General features: G+C 42.7%; 1 long non-coding RNA gene across 4 annotated transcripts in view; it reads right to left on the bottom strand.

Annotated features, from left to right (window-relative positions):
• Positions 1-6193, bottom strand: part of LOC111923632 (uncharacterized) — a 135566-nt gene extending 129373 nt beyond the window's left edge. Inside the window, exon 1 of one of the 4 annotated variants that reach the window (XR_015275192.1) lies at positions 6050-6193. This is a non-coding gene — a long non-coding RNA (uncharacterized LOC111923632). The remainder of the gene's footprint in view (positions 1-6049) is intronic. The other 3 variants (XR_015275195.1, XR_015275198.1, XR_015275199.1) reach the window with 3 other exon arrangements.
• Between the last annotated feature and the right edge of the window lie 12308 nt (positions 6194-18501).

Below are 18501 nucleotides of genomic sequence, written 5' to 3'. Positions count from 1 at the left end.
CAAGATGCAGTAAGAAGTTCCTGACAAGGACCTGTCTCATTCCAAGGCAGAATGAAGGGCTGGGTGTAACAAACACTTCAAGTGTTACGACCAGTACTGCACTTTTGTGATTAAGTCAAGTTGCATATTTTTGATCTGTTCCCAAATTACTCCTTTTCTATTCAGTCAAAAAAGCTGAAGCTAGAAAACCACAGCTTACTTCCTTGTAAAGGACTAGGGAGTCCTCCCTCTAACCTCTCTCTCTTTGTATTGAGATCATTTACACTATGATTTTGCCCAAAGTCACAGAAGGGGCAGACAGATATTTAGCCTGCTGATCGCTTAGGTCATACAATAAGCATGGACAAAGAAGTCCATCATGAAGCTGTTGTACAATCACTGCTGCACCTCAGAAGATGGTGAGAAATCACTTCTGCACTGCAGAAGATGTCACCAATCTACTAAGGGTTCAGGAAACAATTATTGTGGGGTGGAGAGACCCAGTAAACAGCAAACTTCAAAGATGAACCAGTTCTGCGGATCTCAGCAGAGAGCTCCAATTAAGATGTAATATCAATTAAGATGTAACATTTTCTTAAGTTCTCCTCCCCCAGTATTACTGTTTATCAGTATTAAAAGGGAAATTCATGCTTCTCAGTTCTCTAGACCAGACAGTGTATCTTACCAGCAGGAAAGATTAAACTGTCCATCACAACAAGCTGTCCTTTCCCTGTTCTTATATTATCAAAACCTATTGACATTAAAGCCATAAGAAACTGGATAAAACACATTCATTTGCTTCAAACTCATGGGCTTACAAAGTTAGATTCCTACACACCTGTTGTTACCTTGAATAGAAAAAGCAAAACCACAGCAGTTCCCTCAATTGAGAGGGAGTGAGAGTTTGAGAAACATGATATGCATTTGTTGAAAGAATTCATAACATAAAACATCCTCCCAGGATGCCTTAAACCCGCAGACATTCAGAGAATAAATAATTCTGGGCCCCATTTGTATAAGTACGAAAAGTACTTACCACATTTTCAAGATCAAAAGGGGCTTTGAGCAGCTTTCCCTTCCACAGGACTCATACCCATCATCTCCCATGCATGCCAGTCAGCAAAATGGTCTGAAGGGATATTTCAAAATGTTTCTCTGCTCCACACACCATCACTCAGAAAAAAAACATTATGGCTAAGACCCATCACTAGAGCTTTACTACATCAATTATATATGGTCAGTCATACCAATCTCAATTTTACATGAGTAAGGTGCCTCGAGGTTCATTGTTGGTAAGCCCCTTCTCCTAGACCTGAAAATCAGAAAAAGTCACTGCATCGTGCAGCCGTCTCATGATTGTTCTCCAGTCTAACACTCCTGTTCTTCATTCACTTCAAACTGCACCCATTAGGTCAGCTGCAAATCCCCTAGGACCAGAAGTATTCTCATGTGACAGAGTCCTCCTAGCCAACTAATAGAACTGATTTATTTGGAAAAAGGTCTTTGTGCTTCCCTTGGGGTTGAACAGACATTATAAAGCAAAAAATAAAATTAAAAGTAAATACATCAGTATTTCCAGCTAGCTCTGCAACAACTGTGGCCTTTTCACAGGCAAGACCTAGACCTCTGGAAAGATTTGGATCTGTCCAGGAGCAAAACTTTGTGATTTGGTTCCAAGTGGTGTCCAGTAAATCACAACCACCTGTGCCCCAGGTGAGCTAGCTGTTGATTTAGTCAGGAAAGGCTCACCAAAGCTGCAAAACTCCCTGGAGCATCCCAACACCATAACAGTGGGAACAACCTAAGGGACAAAGGAAAGAATAAATGGCTGCACAGAGAAAAATGCTGTAGGGAGCTCTCTGTGGCACTCTGTGTGAGAGCCCCCACTGATTGTGTCTACGCTATCAATGAGATTATCTCAATCTTTCCGGAATCTTTCCGGAATTGTACTCAAAAGCAGAGAAGTGGCCCTTCCAAGCTCAGAACTACATAGAGAAAGAAGGCCCTCTAGGATGCCCTCATCTTTTTGTGCAGCCTCCACAGACCATACTCTGACACAAAACCTTATTAACATACAATGGAAGGAACTTAGGGGAGCATTTTTCTTAGAAGCCTTGACTAGATAACCTTTATCATTCCTAGTCAAAAACACCTTTCTTCTACTCACAAAAATCCCCTGCTACTTAAAAAGCAGAAGTGCCTCAGGACAGATGTGTCCCTACAAAGAAACTGCAGAACACAAATTTGGTGTCCATCCCTTTCTCCGATGAGTCACTTCCTCAGGGGTGACAGCCAAACACAGAGAAATTAAAAGCTTTCACAGCTCAGAGAACAGTGTGAAAAAGCAGAAAAGTGAAAGAATGGAGAGCTGAAAATATTCGCTCCACAAACAGGTCGATTTTTAAACTCTCTGCTTTGCCCATGTTAATCAGTAGCATGATAACTTGTATACTGAGATCTGTGTTTCAGCCAAGAGGAATAGGCTCAGTAAATACAACAACCACAGAACTGCTGAGGACAGGGAGCCACAATTCCTTTTACAGTTTTAACCTGCTAACTGATAATGTATATGACCGTTTGTGGTTCATTTTCCTCCCCATTTTACTAGGGAGAACAGTAGCTACTCATCCTTACAAAACTCTTCAGCAGTTTTAGACTGAAGGAGTTGGGGACTGAGAGAAGCCAGACCTTCAAGTTTCATAGATCAGAGCTGGGTGAGGATCTACTCCTGGTGCTGCTCTAACTTATTTTTACAGAGTGAGGCTCTAGACAGTGCTTCCTGTTTCAGATATGAGAAAAATGCCTTTTGCTTTGACCATCTCCCCTCAGCAACTTCCCCCCTAGCCTTAGACCTGGTAGTCCATACTGGAGGCTCTGTTAGAGATCATCTTTGTTGGAAACAAGCAGATCTTGTAGCGATCATATTCAAGTTGATTGCTGTTATTGTGCTTCAGCTCAGCATTGACCCAAGTTTCCACTCCCCCACATAAAGAGTTGACTGCCTTTTGCAGGTTACCCAGCTCTAGATTTCACTGTAGGTGTAACAGCAGTTTCCACTTAAAACTCAGTCAGAGCCTCATCCCATTGATGATTCATTAGTAGCAATACAGAAGACAAAAAGTACCAAAATGGAGTCCTCAGCCTGGGTCACACTTTCTAAAGGGACCACTGCTAAAATACCCTTGTCATTATGAGATTGTCTTTCAGTACTGCTATAGGTAGATGTATTGGTGAAAACCATTTTTCAGTGAAGGATTCATTTAACCAAACAGACAAAGGCAGGTCGTACAGAAGTCAGCTTATTTAAAAAAAAAAAGAATTTAAAAAAAGCCACTACAAACAATCAGAGACTTATTTATTTTCTTGTCAGGATTCAGCAAATGATATGTTACTCAATACAATACATATAATTGCTCAAGTCATGCACAAACAGAAACAAGGAGACAAAGCCAAGAAAAGACTCTAGAGACTCTGGTATAAGTTCATGGGGAGCTTTTAGGCAGCAGGAGGGCACATATGACCTTAATAAAGAAACAGAGATGCTGATTAACAAGAAAACACCTCTCTAAATTCACAGCAGTGTCAAATCTAATGATCAGAGGCAATGCCATAGCATCAATCCACATCAAATTACAATAGCCAGAGCACAGGGAAAAAAAAAAAAAAAATCAGACCTCAAAGGACACATGCTAAGGGTGCACCAAAAATTATCATTTATTCTATCTGCCCATCCAAAATTTTTCAGCAGCAACCACCACAGTAGTTATTCTTCCTGATAAAGTATACAGGAAATGACAGGAGAAGTAAAATAGAAAAGAAGTTTCCAGGAAAATATATTCCTAAAAGAAACCCAGCAGTGAAGAGAAAAACAAAAAAAAAAAAAAATCCCATCCATCCCTTTTCACAGAGTTATATTTGATGATCCTTGTGGCTGACTTCCAACTTAGAATATTCTGCAGTCCTTATCAAAACCAGTTTCCCTGCACAGATGTTAATGAACAATAATCAAGAAATTTAATTCTCACAGACTTCAGCTGTTCAACCCTAATCAAATATATTTACAGCAAGGTAAGAAAAAAACAAACACTATGTTGTGACAGACAGACATCCATTCACAGCACTTTCCTGGTCAGGTTAACAGCTGGACAACCAGCAAAGAAACCAGCTGGAAAGTAGCCAGGCTTGTTATCGTGCAGCAAAGCTGCTGTAATTTAGCTGGCACCTAGAGAAATCTGCAAGATTTGAGATACCTGAGAGACCACAGATATTTTGTGACAAAATAGGAGAAAAATCCCAGTTTCTCAAGTGATGAATGGAAGGGGTAGGAAAGTGGTGCAAACACCTGCAGATATCAGCAGTTCTGCAGTCACCAGCCCCCTTCTGTGGGAGCCACAAATTAATCCACAAGGAATCCATGTGCAGGAGCAGTGAATCCAACCTAAGCTCTCCAGGTCTGAAATGAACTCTAAATGACTAATTAAAGGCCAAATAGTATTATCATTACTCACATTGCCCAGTATCTTACACCATGATTGGGCCCTTTGGCTCCAATTAGCTGCTATCCTGATGGGTGCTGACTAAATAGCAGATAAATGCCCAGTCTTAGCAAATTCTGCAAAACCGCCATCCTGAGTGAGTTTTCCTACCAAGTGCATGGTTGCTTTGCAGTTACCTCATTCAAGGTGAGCAACCCAGAGCTTTGAAAGGTCTCAATGATAATGCTTCTTGTTCAAGCAATCTACTTTTTCCTGGAGCCAAACTTTATGAATCATCACTATATCCACCTTAGCATGACCTGGGGAGCAGCTGGCTCAGGTGCAGCCTCAGCAGAGGAGCTGCAAAGTTCATGGAGAACCTTTTCTCACCTCCTGAGAAGGTACCTTTTTTAAAAGCCCACACTGCTAACAAACAGCCGTATTCAGAGTGTGACCTGGGGGAGTGCACTGGAGAAATCAGCTTCTTATGTTTCACTTTTAAATTTTAAGAGATAGAAGCCATAATGTCAATTATACTTCAGTGCAAAGCCTGCTCAGAAGCCTACAAAATGTTTCAAAGAGGCATTTCAGAGCTACTTATCTTATATATGTGCCTTCTGCACAAGGATGTGTGAATGTCAAATACAGTCCAAAACAAAAATACCTAAGGTATTTATAAACTCCCAAGAAGGAAAAATCATAGAAATCATCTGTTATTTTTAATTTTGTAGCTTTCTGAGTAACTTCAGAAAAAGGGCAAAGAAGTCTTATTTTTTATGGCTTCTTGTAGTTTCTGTTGAACACAGACCGGATGCTTTGTGTTTCTTGTGCAGTCATTCCAGCTTGCACTGGAATAAGACATTGGTTTGCGTTCATTTTGTACCCAAATATCCACATTTGTGTGTAGCACTGGTCTTATTCCACAGCCAGACCAAACTGACGTTATGTTCCTGAAAACATGATGTGTTTAGATTTCACAGGGAAAAAAGGACCAAATTACTTTTAGACTTTTCTCCTCCTCCACCCCCTCCTCAATAGAAAGAGAGGTTTTTCTATGACCCCTGTGAGCAAAGAGGATTGTTTGGACAGCAAGCCAGGGGACAGCAGCAGAATGGAAAAAAATTAATTATTTGATGAAAAGTTCCCCTTTTCATCTGTAGCTTCAAACTGTATAAACCACTCGAGTCAATTTTGTCACCTTAGATGAGTTTGCTAAGCAAGGTTGATCTTTTCAGTGCCAGGGTGCCCAGGATGACCCTGCAGGTCCCCATAAAGTTCCAGAAAAAAAGCAGAGGGCCAGGTGCACTCCCTGGAGCTCCCACGGTGACCAGGCGATCACACAGAGCTCATTCCCTCATTTCCAGCTTTGCTGCTGGACTTATTTAACATTTGGGTAAGAGGATTTGTCTTCCCTGTGGTAAGTAGGGAAGGTACATGGGAGCTCAAATTGCAGAAATTTTTAATATCTCATGAGCTCTTTTCCTGCTTGAGCCTTAGCCAGCTGTCAGACAAGCAGCAGGTGCCTTTGCCAGCGAGATACAGGGGAATGAGGGAAAGTGCCCAAGTGAAAGTAGGGAAAAACTGGTTTGGCTTACCCTCTCCTGTTCCTTCCTCACAGCTTGCCCTGTTGGAGGCTCAGGGTTAGAGGTTCCATTGTCTACAACCCAGGGACAGCAGTCCTGCTCACCTACCCCACCTTAAAGCCAGCAGCTTTTTCTGCTTTTTTTTTTTATATGACTGCACCAGCAGCCAAGGAATCTGCTAATGAAGGTGAAGAGATCACATTAGTGGTTCCACCTGGGCTAAAGGAACACAGCTGATAGAAATGTGATATAAATGTAGGTACAGCTGCAAAAGACCATCAGAAGGGTGGGAAAACACAAGTTATTCAAAGCATGAACTTCCTAAGCAGCCAGCTGTGGAAATAAACAGACCCATCTTGACTCCTAGCCATTTATAATCATAAAGAAGAATGAAAGTCCTATTACTTTTTAAGCCTGTAGCCATTTCATCATGCCAAACCTCATAATTTTTCAACAAAAACCAAAAAAACCCTGCCAACTGGCCCCTTTCCTCAGCTGTTCTAACCCAAAGCCCTGAACCCTGGACTGTGCATGCACAGCTTGGTTCAAGCAGCAAGACCTGACCAGCCCTGGAAATGACAGAGCATCCTCCTAATTCACAGAGGACTCTGGATGACTCAGGAAAGCTCATAAAACAAGACAAACATAGCAAAGATTTTCCTAATTAAATGGAGACCATCAAAAGTCCTTTAAGTTTTTAAAGAAATGATAGTGTTTATAAAGGGAAGCTGATGCTGTTCAAATGGCTCCTGAGAGGACCATACCAACAGCAAGTTTGCAGCATCTAGAGTATGTTTGTCTACAAGATATTTGGCAATATATCTATGTACACTTATTAAAAGTGAAAACGTATACAAACCTTGGCAGCCTAGACACCCACCATGGATTTAACACATGCTGTTCCTAAGTCTATTTATTTTCTCACATGCCTAGAGCAAGCCCAGAAGGCCTCAAGCAAAACCTTCTAGGGTGCAATACCACTGCCACAGGCAGAGGTAGAAAATAAATGACTTCAGGTGCTTTGGGAACATTAGCAGTACTGCAGGCAGAGAGGCAGACAGTGGAAAATAAATACAGCTAAACAGTCGGAAATAGATTCCTCTTGCTCCTTCTGGCTTCCCACTGGGGAAGTGGATAGCAAATACAAGCCTGGAAAGGGCTCCCACAGTCATCAGTGGCCATAAATGAAGGAACTAGCCCTTTTTCTTTTCAATTCTTCAGTTCACACAGTTAACATCGTGAAAAACAGACACTGAGCTGGGGACAAATCCCTCACTGCTTCCACGGCCAGGACATGTACTGCCTGAGAGCACTCAGCTCCAGGGCCAAAACAATTTGGTCACTAGGGAAAAGTAAGGCATCAAGATAAGGATTCTTTGAATTGCAAAGCAAATGCAAAGGAGACTGGTGGCTTACAGACCCTTTACAAGCAGCCAGAGTTAGAGGCACTGACATTCTGTAGGTAGGAGAAAGGCAGCACTTATTCCCATGTCCCTTTCAGGGATCCCTTCTCAGAGGAGGGTTTCATTTACCCTGTTAGATCTCATCCACAAAGAATTCCTTGGGAGAGTTTGTCAACTCCACTAGCTGGGACTGCAACACTTTGTATTTCAGCAAGTGGGCAGTAGATGGCTTTCAGAGGGAACAGCAGCTCCTGAGTGTCACTCTGCACACCCAGGCTGGCTCTGACAGGGCAAGCAGGCTAGTGCCAGCCCTGGAGCCAGAGCTGTGCAAACCCCAGCAAGACTGAAATTTTCATGTACCTGCCTCAACACACAGGCATGGTCAGGGGTGGGGGACCCCAGGTGAGGCAGGTGCTGAGGGGCAGGTGTGGTCCTGGTGGGGGTATTGCCTCCACCTGGTGCTCCTGCTTGTTTCCTGCTGGTGGTCTCCAATAAAAAGGATCTTAAACAAACTGAGGCTCAATCTTTCTTAGAGCTGGACATGAGGAAAAAAGCCACCTTCCTGATCTGTCCATGGGCTTTACATTGCAGAGTGGCCCCAGCAACTCCTGTATTTGCTGTAGGCACTGTCTGGGAGCCATCAGGTTGGGTTGTTTGCAGCTGCATCTCTCCAATCTGCATTCTTTGGAAATTAAAATTCAAGTTCATCGAACTGACCTGGTACTTCAACCCATTCTGGTGTTCAGAAGGTGCAAATTCTGTTTGCCAAGCCTTTTCAACCTCTTTTTAATCACATGTCATTTAAAGATGTGAAGAATGCTTTCCTTTCTTCCATACACGCTTTTCCAGCAAAGTATTTCCAGCTCACTGAACATACTGCACCTAAGAACAGTTACACTGCTCTAAGTTAATCTGCAAAAATGTCCCATAGCAAAGATTCTATGAGTCCATTAAGTACCATGAAATAAAGAACAGCTTTAGAGCACTGCTAGCAGTATGAAAAACACCTGAAGAAAAACCTACATGTGACTGCAGTAGTACCCACCCATATGAGCACCCAACACTGTGCCAGGGCTTACTGTTCCCAAATAGTCAAAGACTTCTGTCTCTTCAGGCCTTTTACACCAGTTCATCCCATGGGAAATTGAAACACCTTTTAGAAAGAAAGAGAGAAAACGTCCAGTTTTTCAGGCCTTATAAAATGTTCCCACATAGACCACAAAACTCAGAGCAAAGGTTAAAAGGCCCAATTTGGTTATTCTCTTTCAAACCTCATGCCAGGGCATCATTTGGAACTGCCAGCCCACTCACAAGCCATCAGCAGAAAACCCTCAGCAAGGGTAGCAATGCGTTGCAGAGCTGGCACAAGCAACAGAAAGACAAAAGCAAAAACATGAACTTTCCTCGATTTCATCCCACACTTCTAAGGTCTTTGGGAGAATCATTGAAGGAAAGGACACCAGCAGCTTCTCTGTTAAAATCATAAGTGAATTAAAAAATCATGAGTTGTATTTGATTTTTAGCCTTCTTTATGGAGAGATTTTTGAAGTAGCACTGGAAAAACATAGTCAGGAATGTTAAAAAGTAGAAGTTTGCATTATTAACATGAATGAATTTTAAAACACCAGATTTACTTTTAACTTCTGTGCTCTTCCATTATTAACTTTCCTGTATGCTGCACTTGGCATAGCCCTGTGTAGAAATATGCTGAAGTAATTTAATATGAAGATGAAAAAGGCTTGAATGGTTAGGGCAAGTTCACATCTATCTGTAGAAAAAATGTTCTTGCAAGATTTTTGACAACTAGGAATGAAAGAACATCCTGGTGTCTATTCTTACCTGAAGGTCTTGGAGCAAGTGAGGATCTAGCAAGGTTCAGGGAGGACCAACCCTAAGTCAGAGTTCAGAACAGTGCAATCCATCCACTTAGGAGCAGCCAGACCCACCTTTATTCAGAGCAAGCTACATCAGACAGGCTTGAAAAATGGGTGTCTGCATGAGAAAAAAGTTAGCTAGGAAAAGCACCATGTCTGGGGTCATCTGGGAGTACTCAATATTTGCCTACCCTTGCTTCCAAATTGGCTCTGACTCCAGGTGCTCTCTGCCAGGGGTAGGTGGCAGGCTGGCACCCTCCAGAAGCTGGCAGATCACATCACAAGCCCTGCAGCCACTCAGCCTGGGCATCATGCTATCAGAGCCTACTTCTTGCAGCTCAGAAGCTGCCTTCAGCTTTGGAGCAGGGTCAGCTGCTGGAAGGTGGGGGCTTCCCACATGCAGCGGCACAGCCAGGCACAGAGGGAGGGCAGGCAGACATCCCGCAGGGTGCGAGCCAGGGAGACCTTCTGTAACTCGGAAAAACAAAGCTCTGCTGCACCACACTGCTGAGGCTCAGCAGTGGTGAGGCTGCAACAAGCTGTGCGTGTCTGAAAGGGGTTTTATTTTGCTGTGGGAAAGGGAGGAAATGCTCAATTTGCTAAAATTTTACTTTAAAAACTACTTCTCATTTAGAAGCAGAATATTTAGTGACATAAGACTCTGGCTGTATTGAAAGAGCATGGCCAAGAGCAGGCTGAACCTCTCTCCAGCAGACAGACATTGTTTTCTAGGTAAGAAAAGGTTAGAAAAGTCTTCATGTAGATGCAGGAAGACTTTGTGGCATTTAGAGAATTAGCAAGGAGGAGGACTGCACGGTCCAGGATATTTCTAGGACAGACTGCAGCAGAACTGCAGAAAGAAAGAAACAGGAAAAAAGCATTAAAAATATATATATAGTTAAGCTACCTTAACAGTGAAAAACAAAACCACTCAGAAGGTGTAAAGCTCTTCACAATGAAATGGTTTAAAAAAAAAAAAAAAAAAAAAACCTCACTTAAAAAGAGCTTTCATCCTGGGTTCTATGCCAAAATAGAGCCAACATTAATTAGTGGCTATTCAAGAAGGGTGCTCTGAAAATGTTAATTAAAAGGGCTTTCAATTAACAGAATGCAATTTGTAGGGAGATGCCTAGGAAAAAGATTAAGCTTCTGCTTTTGGGTTTAACAAAACAGTCACGAGGTCTGGAAGCCCTAATGAAACCTTATTGCTCACTGCTGATCTGCTGGAGTTCTTTGGGGAAAAAAGGTGAGCCAAGCCTTTCAATACTGCAGAGCTTCTGAAGATTTTTGTTACCAAGAATAAGACCCTGTTAAGCTGAACTTGCAGCCCCGGGTGAGTCACAGAAAAGAGAGATCAGTATTTTCTAGTCTGAGCATTTGATCCGAGGCAGTAGTGTCATTTGTTTCACGTTTGCTTTCCAGTCTGAAATACAGCCCTCCCATTCGGCAAAACATACTCCTCCTGTTGGTCCTGGCACAAGTTTGGCATGGTAGTAAGGAAAATCTTAGAAAAACACTTTAAATAGTCTTTTTGAAACTTTTTGAAAGAAGGTATGTTTGCAGATGAGAGGTCATTTGAGAGGCTGCATTCTGCTGTATAAAGTGCATTAGAGAAAAACACGTGGCATAGTTAAGTTCAGCTTAGTGATCATGATCTAATAGGAGGGGAAACATGGAAGAGAAAGAGAGCATCTCCTCTCAGGGGAAAAGCAGTCTCACTGATGAATGAGACAAGACGACTAATAGCTCAAGGAGACCAGATCAAAGGCTGACAACTAAAACCAAAATACCAATACTAGCCACCCAGGCAGGTGCCACGAGCACATAGCATGGTACACAGACCAGCTCAGGCAGGAGGGAAAGCAGTAAGCTGGCTTGCTTTGACCTCCATCAGGTCAGAGAAGAAGGAAACCTGAAGGTCAGGCTGCAGCACAAAGGGGCGCAGGAGGAATCACAAGCCACAAAGCCCAACCTGAAAAGGTTGCACACAGGTAGGACCATGGGTCCTGTCTTTGGCATCTCACAGCCAAGCCAAATGAGGCCCCAGCTTGACTAGCTCGAGGCATTTCCCAACCTTTCCTCAGGGAAAAGAACATTTGAGCCAAAGGGCACTGGCACACCCAATTTTGCATGATCTTGTGTCAGAGAACTGATCATCTCCCAGGGCAGGCTTTAGGAAACTTGAAGACTGACTGGTGAAAGGCAGAAAGTTTGATTTAAAAGCTAACAACAGAACTTGTACCAGAGGGTTTGAAGCACATTATCCTTTACACAATCAAGGTGACTTACTCTGGACTGCTAGTAACAAATATATATCAGAGAGAGAAAATACATGCCTCCTCAACACTGCTGGGGAAAAACGCTCCATGCATCAGATGAAACGATGCAGGTTACAAAAATATCTGCACGTCAGCTAAGACAAAGCACAGCAGTATCTTCAAAAGTGGAAAAACTCACATTGGAAAAATAAAACTCACACAGGACTTGGTAGTGAAGTTTAACAGTACTGTTTGAGCCAGATGCAGCTGCTCACTGGCCTTGAGCTTTGTACAGGAGAGGAACAAAAGTTGTCTTGCCAGGTAAGCATCCCTGCTAAGTAACCCTGATTAATCCATCAAATTATGACAGCGTTCTGAAAGGATGAGAAATGCTGCCAACTTCACGCTTCAAGGCTTCACAGTTGTAAGAAATCATCTCTTGTCAGCTTTCTGCAGGTTCAGTCAACCCCACAGTTACTGTATCACACAGGTTGAAATCGCTTTTCAGTTAACAAATGCCCTTGTTGGCTGGGTCTAGAAGAATGCCTGTGAAAATTTATGAATGAGGTACTGTGTGCAGAACAATGCCCTCGTGCACTGTAGTGACTTTGAGGGATGCATAGACAACGTGAGAAGAATATTCTAACTGTTGGAGATGAAGTTGAAAGGTCATAAATGTGGTCTAAGTCAAATGTGTATGGAGTGGGAGTCAAAATGTTTGCTCAAGGGGATTAGAGAACAGAGCAACATGGCACATGGGATGTCCTTGCAGAGAAACCACAGAGTGTCACCACAGTCTTTCCTGGTTGCTGGATTTCCCCAGAATCACCAGTATAGCCCAAGCATCAGAACTGCCACCTAAGTTGGGACTGGGACTGGGTACTCAATGCTGGATACCCTGAGCCGATTCAGAAAAGGAAGAAAGCCAGTGGGTATAAGAAGAGGGAATGCAGCTGGACCATACAAACTACAGAGTTGTAAATATGCTGATACAGTCAGAAAAACAGTCTCTGTGCTTCTCACCACCCCTGGAGCCTACACACAGATGTTTTCATTAAGGTATTAGGTACAGCTCATTATAAAGGTGTCAGGGTATTTGATCGAGCATCACTGCTTACAGCACAGGAAGAACACAAACAAGAAAATTGGAAGTTCTTTTTCAAAAACACAATGACTAACAAATTGTTGAAACTTATACTCTGGAAAAAAACCTTTTTTTTTTTAATAGAGGGAACAATATGACCCCATTGTGACAAATATGGATGTTCCCTCATTTTGCCTGGACTGCAGGCACCAGACAGTTCTCAGCATTTATTTGGGTATCTTATAGTCCAGTGATGCAAAAGCACCCCAGATTTGTCAGATTCACTGAAGTTCATGCTGAATAGCCAATAAACCCTGGAAAAAAGCAAAACTTTGTTTTTTATTTCTTTCTTTTTTTCTTCTTTTTTTTTTTTTTTCTCCCTGGCAATGAGGCAAGCAACATCTTGGAAGTCACAAAAGAAAAGCATGGCATGAGTAAAGACAGACTTGAGAGCTGTGCTTAGAGTCTAATTTGCTGCCAAGGAATTATTTAAAGTTTCTCAAAAACACCTTCTAGCAAAGGTACTTCACATGCTAGAGGTAGAAGATGCATAAAGGTAGAGGAAGTTATTCCAATTAGCTGTATCTTTCAGACATCCTTTAACTGCAAGGAATAAGGACTGGACAGCCTGAAGAGAGCAGTCTGCCAAAGGGGACCCTCATTTAGCTCTCCCTCAAACTGCGATACCTTCAGTTTATCAATGTGACCTGTTGAAGCTTCAAAGAAGTTCCTGGGTCCCCAGTTTTCCTCCTTTTTTGCTACATTTACAGCTCTGAGGGTGTCTGTGCATTTGTGAGGGCTCAAATTAAATAACACTTCAGCCCATGAGGGGATAAAAGAAGGAATTTTGGCATTTTAGTGTTTTACCCCCAACTGGAGGACCACCTCTCCACCTCTCAGATATCATCTTTCCTAGATCACATGCATTGCATTAGGAACTCACTCCTGGATCTGTAACAGTTTGTAACTTGTGCCTAATAAGAGATACCTGCTCTGGGAGCTCTCTCAGATGAAACCTGCTTAGGCCTCCCTGCAGTACTCCCTGCAGTCATCATGGGACAAAGTGGCACCAGTCCTACACCAGCCCATGTGTGTCCCTTTGGTGAAACAAAAAGGATACTTCTTGCCCTCTCATCCTATTCTGCTTCCATATCCCCATACCCTTCCCCACTACAGCCTCACCCATCCAGCCCCTACCTCCTTGTCCATGCTCAGACACCTTCCTGCACCAAAGGCACACAGGCCTGAGCCTTGGGAGAAACATTTCCACACCAACTTGTCCATGGGAAGCATGTGCTCATGTGAAGAGCCTTCTCCTACAGCCTGGCAGCTACAGATGGTTGGGAACGGCCTCCTCTTGTGTTGTGGAGCCCTTTCTAAGAAAAATGAGGTCTAATTATTGCTATGATTCTGAGGTAGTAAAACCCCAGTAGGGAGATGGGCAAACAGACACTGAACTGCTGAAGAAGATATCCACAGCCTCTCAGAGGTATGTTATGCCAGATTCCTGAGATGCTGTCTGGAAAGAGGCACATCAGCTGAGGAGGATCTCTTATTAAAAAAAAAGAAAAAAAGAAAAGAAAAAAAAAGGAAGAGATGAAGGAACTGTAGCGTACAGAATTACAGAAAAGGAGGTATAATTAGAGGTGTGTGACATCTCACTGTATGTTGGTTTTCTGTTCATACATGAGTCCTTCATGCATGTTTTCTCAGTAGAACCTGTACCATCATCCAACCACAAAGCAAACTGCCACAACTCATCTGCAGATCCACCAGGTAAATTGAGCTTAGCTTAGAAGATGTTTTGTATCAGAAAATAAAAGAGAAATACCTTTTTTTGGCACAGCACACCAATGCACTTAGACATCTTGCCTGAAGCCAAAATGTCAAGCAAGACTACAGTAGGTAACCTACCTCTTAAAATTACCTTGTTTTGAAATTTGGTTTCCTGAAAAGAGTCTGTGGTGCTCTGAAGGGGGCAGAATTTACAAGCAACTTCTCTGGAAAGTTGCTAAAAACCATCTCACACAACTGTCAATTGCCCACAGATCAAAAGGATGAGCAGTCAACTCAGCTGGCTGAGGATTTTACTGACTTTTGCATGACTTTGTCTGACAGGAAGTAGGACGATCCTTATGTTTGGAAAAGGTGAAGAGATTGTTATGTTTCTTTGTTTCATGTAGAAGAGCCTGAAGCATATTCAATGACACTGCATTTTGCTTACATTTGTACTCTGAATATACCCCTTGGGACCATGAAGTTCGTGCTGAGAAAAGAAAAACAGCAGAAGAAAGAAGCTTCTGAACCCACATCAAAATATTTGAAAAATCTGATGGGGAGGGAAAGAGCACAAGAACTCTCAGTGCAGCTTTCTTGTCAGGAGACTTTCAGAAAAAGATCTGGCAAATTAATGTTACTGGGATGATAAAATTCATATCACACTGGGAAGGAAAGGGAAATAACCCAGTAGCAAAACCTGGGAATAGAAAAAGATGTTAAGAGTTCTTCACTGCAGCACTTTACCTTCTTGTAATGTTTTGCCCACATCTCTGCGTTCTGGTGTCTTTTGATCTGTGTCCTCTCTGTGTCAGTTCGCAGTGGGCTGTAAGGCGGCCTGCAGAGCAGAGCAAACCATCCAGCTCACATACAGACTGGAAGAAGACGAGGATTCAGGCTCCAGGGGCTGACACAGCAAGTGTAAAAGGTGCCTTGGCTTTTACCCACTGGCACCCTGAGGCTGTTTGTAGCTCAAAAACTTTGAACCTAAAAGCATTTTCATCTGCATTTCAGGAATGCCTGTGCTATTGATCTGCCCAACTTGAAAGCACCAACTAGACTGCTTAGCTATTCATGCCAGCTACTGAAAGGCACGTTTGCCAAAACAGTAAGGCAGAATCTAAAACTGGTCATGTTTCAGAGGAGAAAGCAACAGCAACAACCCACCAACACTAAAAGGCAATCTGGAGCGAGACAGCAGTGCTCCAAACCCACCAACACTTAGCCATCACAGGGTACTTAGATCATATTTTGCATCCAATGACTGCATCAGGCTCAGAGATCTACTTTTCTTCTTCTTTATGTGTTTTTTCTTTTTTTTTCTTTCTATTTTTTTTTCTCTTTTTTCCCCTCACTTTTTTTCCTTTTCTTCCTTCTTTTTTTTTTTTTTTAAAATCTGGAACAGTAACACACATACAAAAGCAATTCCAGCTGCACAGCCTCTCTAGACCTGCCTAACCTTTGCCATCCTATCACTCCCAGCAGGCTGCACAGGCAATGATAAGCAAACCATCCTTCTCTCTCCACCAGTAGCCTGTTTCCCAGACTTGTGTGCACCAGGAGGGTCTGCTGGGAGATGTTACCTGTGAGCTATAACCAACAAACCACACCATCTCCTTCATATTGAACCCAAACTCCTGCCTGACACACTTCTGGCCTAAATATTTAGTACTTGTTAGCACAGATGGCAGCTCTTATCATGCATTTGAGAAGGAGGAAGAAAATCTAAAATTAAGGTTCTTATGTGGGTGGGTCATTTCACATCTGACACAGGGTGACAAAGAGTCACAATTAGCAGAATTTACAGATCTTAGAAATTATGCAGGTGGCTGGAAAAATCCCATCATCTCTTTGTGCAAGCAGGCTGATGTATCGGTGATCCAAGAGGTAATTCAGGAGCAAAATAGAACGCTGCCTGAACCTGCTCTGCTGAGCAGCAAGCCTCAGCTGCTTCTCTGCATATTACCTCTCTCTGCAGGTTGCCACAAAATGGTGCCCTAAATTCTGGCAAAGCTGCTATATCTAAGTGAAGGAAAAGCTTAAGATTTTTGTCTAATCCCTAATGCCTCAAACAGGACACCAGAAAGAACACTGCAGTTTGGCTCTTCAGGGAGTAAGCAGGCTGTGACATTTACCAAGCACCCCCTGCAGCCCATGCCCTACAGCATCCCTGTGAGCCCTACAATCTGTTTGTTAGGTGTCTTACAACAGTGCTGCAGAGGGATGAAAGAACTTGTCAACAATTAACTTTTTTTTTTGTTTTTTTTTCTTCAGGAATGAGCTAGCTTCGTCCATCGAGAAATGTTGAACAGTTTTGATAGTCAATAACAAAGGCATTTGAAATCTCAGTGCAGCTTCAAGTGTTTTAGCATCTGGAAGCTCAGTGTATTCCTCCAAAGGTTTGCAGGTGCAGAATTAACCAAAATACATCATCTCTCTTGCAGACAGCATCATTTCTGATATCTTCAGAGATAACCGCATGGATCAGGAGGATTATTGTGGCATTAGCTGCTCTGATTACATTCCCTACAGTTTAATAACAGGAGCAGTGAGACTATAGGTGTATCAACAGAGTTTTGGATTTGTGAGCAAAGAAAGTTGAGGTTATTAGCAGAATGTGAGAAAAGAAAAGGTCACACACTCAAATATGCCTCTGAGGATACAGCTGACAATCTGTGGGGCAAGAGAAGTGATGTCTCAATATAGCATCATGAGTTTTCTGATAAGAAGCATCAGGGACTTTGTTAGCAAAGCTGTAGATCCATCTTGTCACATCCAGAGGGCTTTGGCTGTGAGCTTAACCCATAAAAAAGAAGTAAACCACATTTTGTAGCACCTGCATTTTAAAGATAGTACCTACAGTATGTGAACTCTTCATGTTCTTTTTTATCTGCTGGTTTGGGCTGGGGCAGAATTGGTTTTTTTCACAATAGCTCCCCTGGGGTTAAGTTTTGGATTTGTGCTTTCAAAAACAGCATTGATAGTTCAGCAATGTTTTAGTAACTTCTTAGCAAGGCTTACAGAGGGGTCAAGTCTCTTTCTACATCTCATATTGCCCTGACATTGAGGCTGGCCAGGGCTGCTCAGGTAGCTGGAAAGGAACCCCAGCTGACCAAAGGGACCCATAACGTATGGCAGCATTCCAGTATATAAATCTGGGGGAGGAAGTGGGGACATTCAGAGCAATGGCATTTATCTTCCTAAGTCACTGCTACTTAAGATGCTCTCCTAGGGATGGCTGAAGACCTGCACCCCCATGGGAAATGGGTTCCTTGCTTTGCTTGTGCATGAATCTTTTACTTTACCCATTTATATCAACCCACAAATTTTACCAGTTTTGCCATTCAGGTTTTTGCTCCGGATCCACCAAGGTGGGGCTGTGTGCTGGCTAGCTGTCAGCTAAGGTTAAACCACAGTGTAATTGCAGTAGCACCTAGATTTTTTAATCATTAAGAAGAAACAAACTTTCATTGGCCATGCAAAGCTAGAAAAGGTGGTCTCAACAAAATGGCTGTTAACTGCACTGTTGCTCCTTCTGTCTAATGCTTCTCCCAAGGAGGTATCCTGCCCTTTCCACATTAAGTGTTTGGTTGGTACTTTGTGGAGGAAAGCAGAGAGGTCGCTAAAGGACTTTATAGCTGACATTACGAGCTACTAGTGAGATTAAACATATTTTTGCCAGACACATTTACCAAAGAATACAGAATAAGTTTACGATTCTATTGTTCCAGCTCGCTGTGCTTGTTAAAGTGCAGAAGACAATCTGTAGTTGCTTATTTTGTATCTAAGCAACTGTCAGACTCTATCTCTACTAATAAGAAAGGGTATAATTATCTGCTGCTACTTTAATTAGCAGCAGATGCCTATGTTTATGAAATAAAATGTAAGATTTTTCTAAAGTGCAGAGCCTTGCTTATGTGCAAGTTGCAAGAGCACTTTTGCAGCTTCTGCAGGCTTTGTTTGGCTGTGTCAGCTTGCTCGGGGCAGGGCACGGGGCACGCACGGCCAGTTGCTGTGTGCATTAGACCACTGGCTCAGAGCCCAGCTGTCCCAAACACCCGTTTGGGAG

This window comes from Cyanistes caeruleus, chromosome 1 (genome assembly GCF_971803275.1).
Source record: "Cyanistes caeruleus chromosome 1, bCyaCae1.hap1.1, whole genome shotgun sequence".
NCBI classification, from domain to species: domain Eukaryota; kingdom Metazoa; phylum Chordata; class Aves; order Passeriformes; family Paridae; genus Cyanistes; species Cyanistes caeruleus.
Note: the sequence above shows the minus strand (reverse complement) of the source record. Positions and strands in the feature narration are given on the sequence as shown.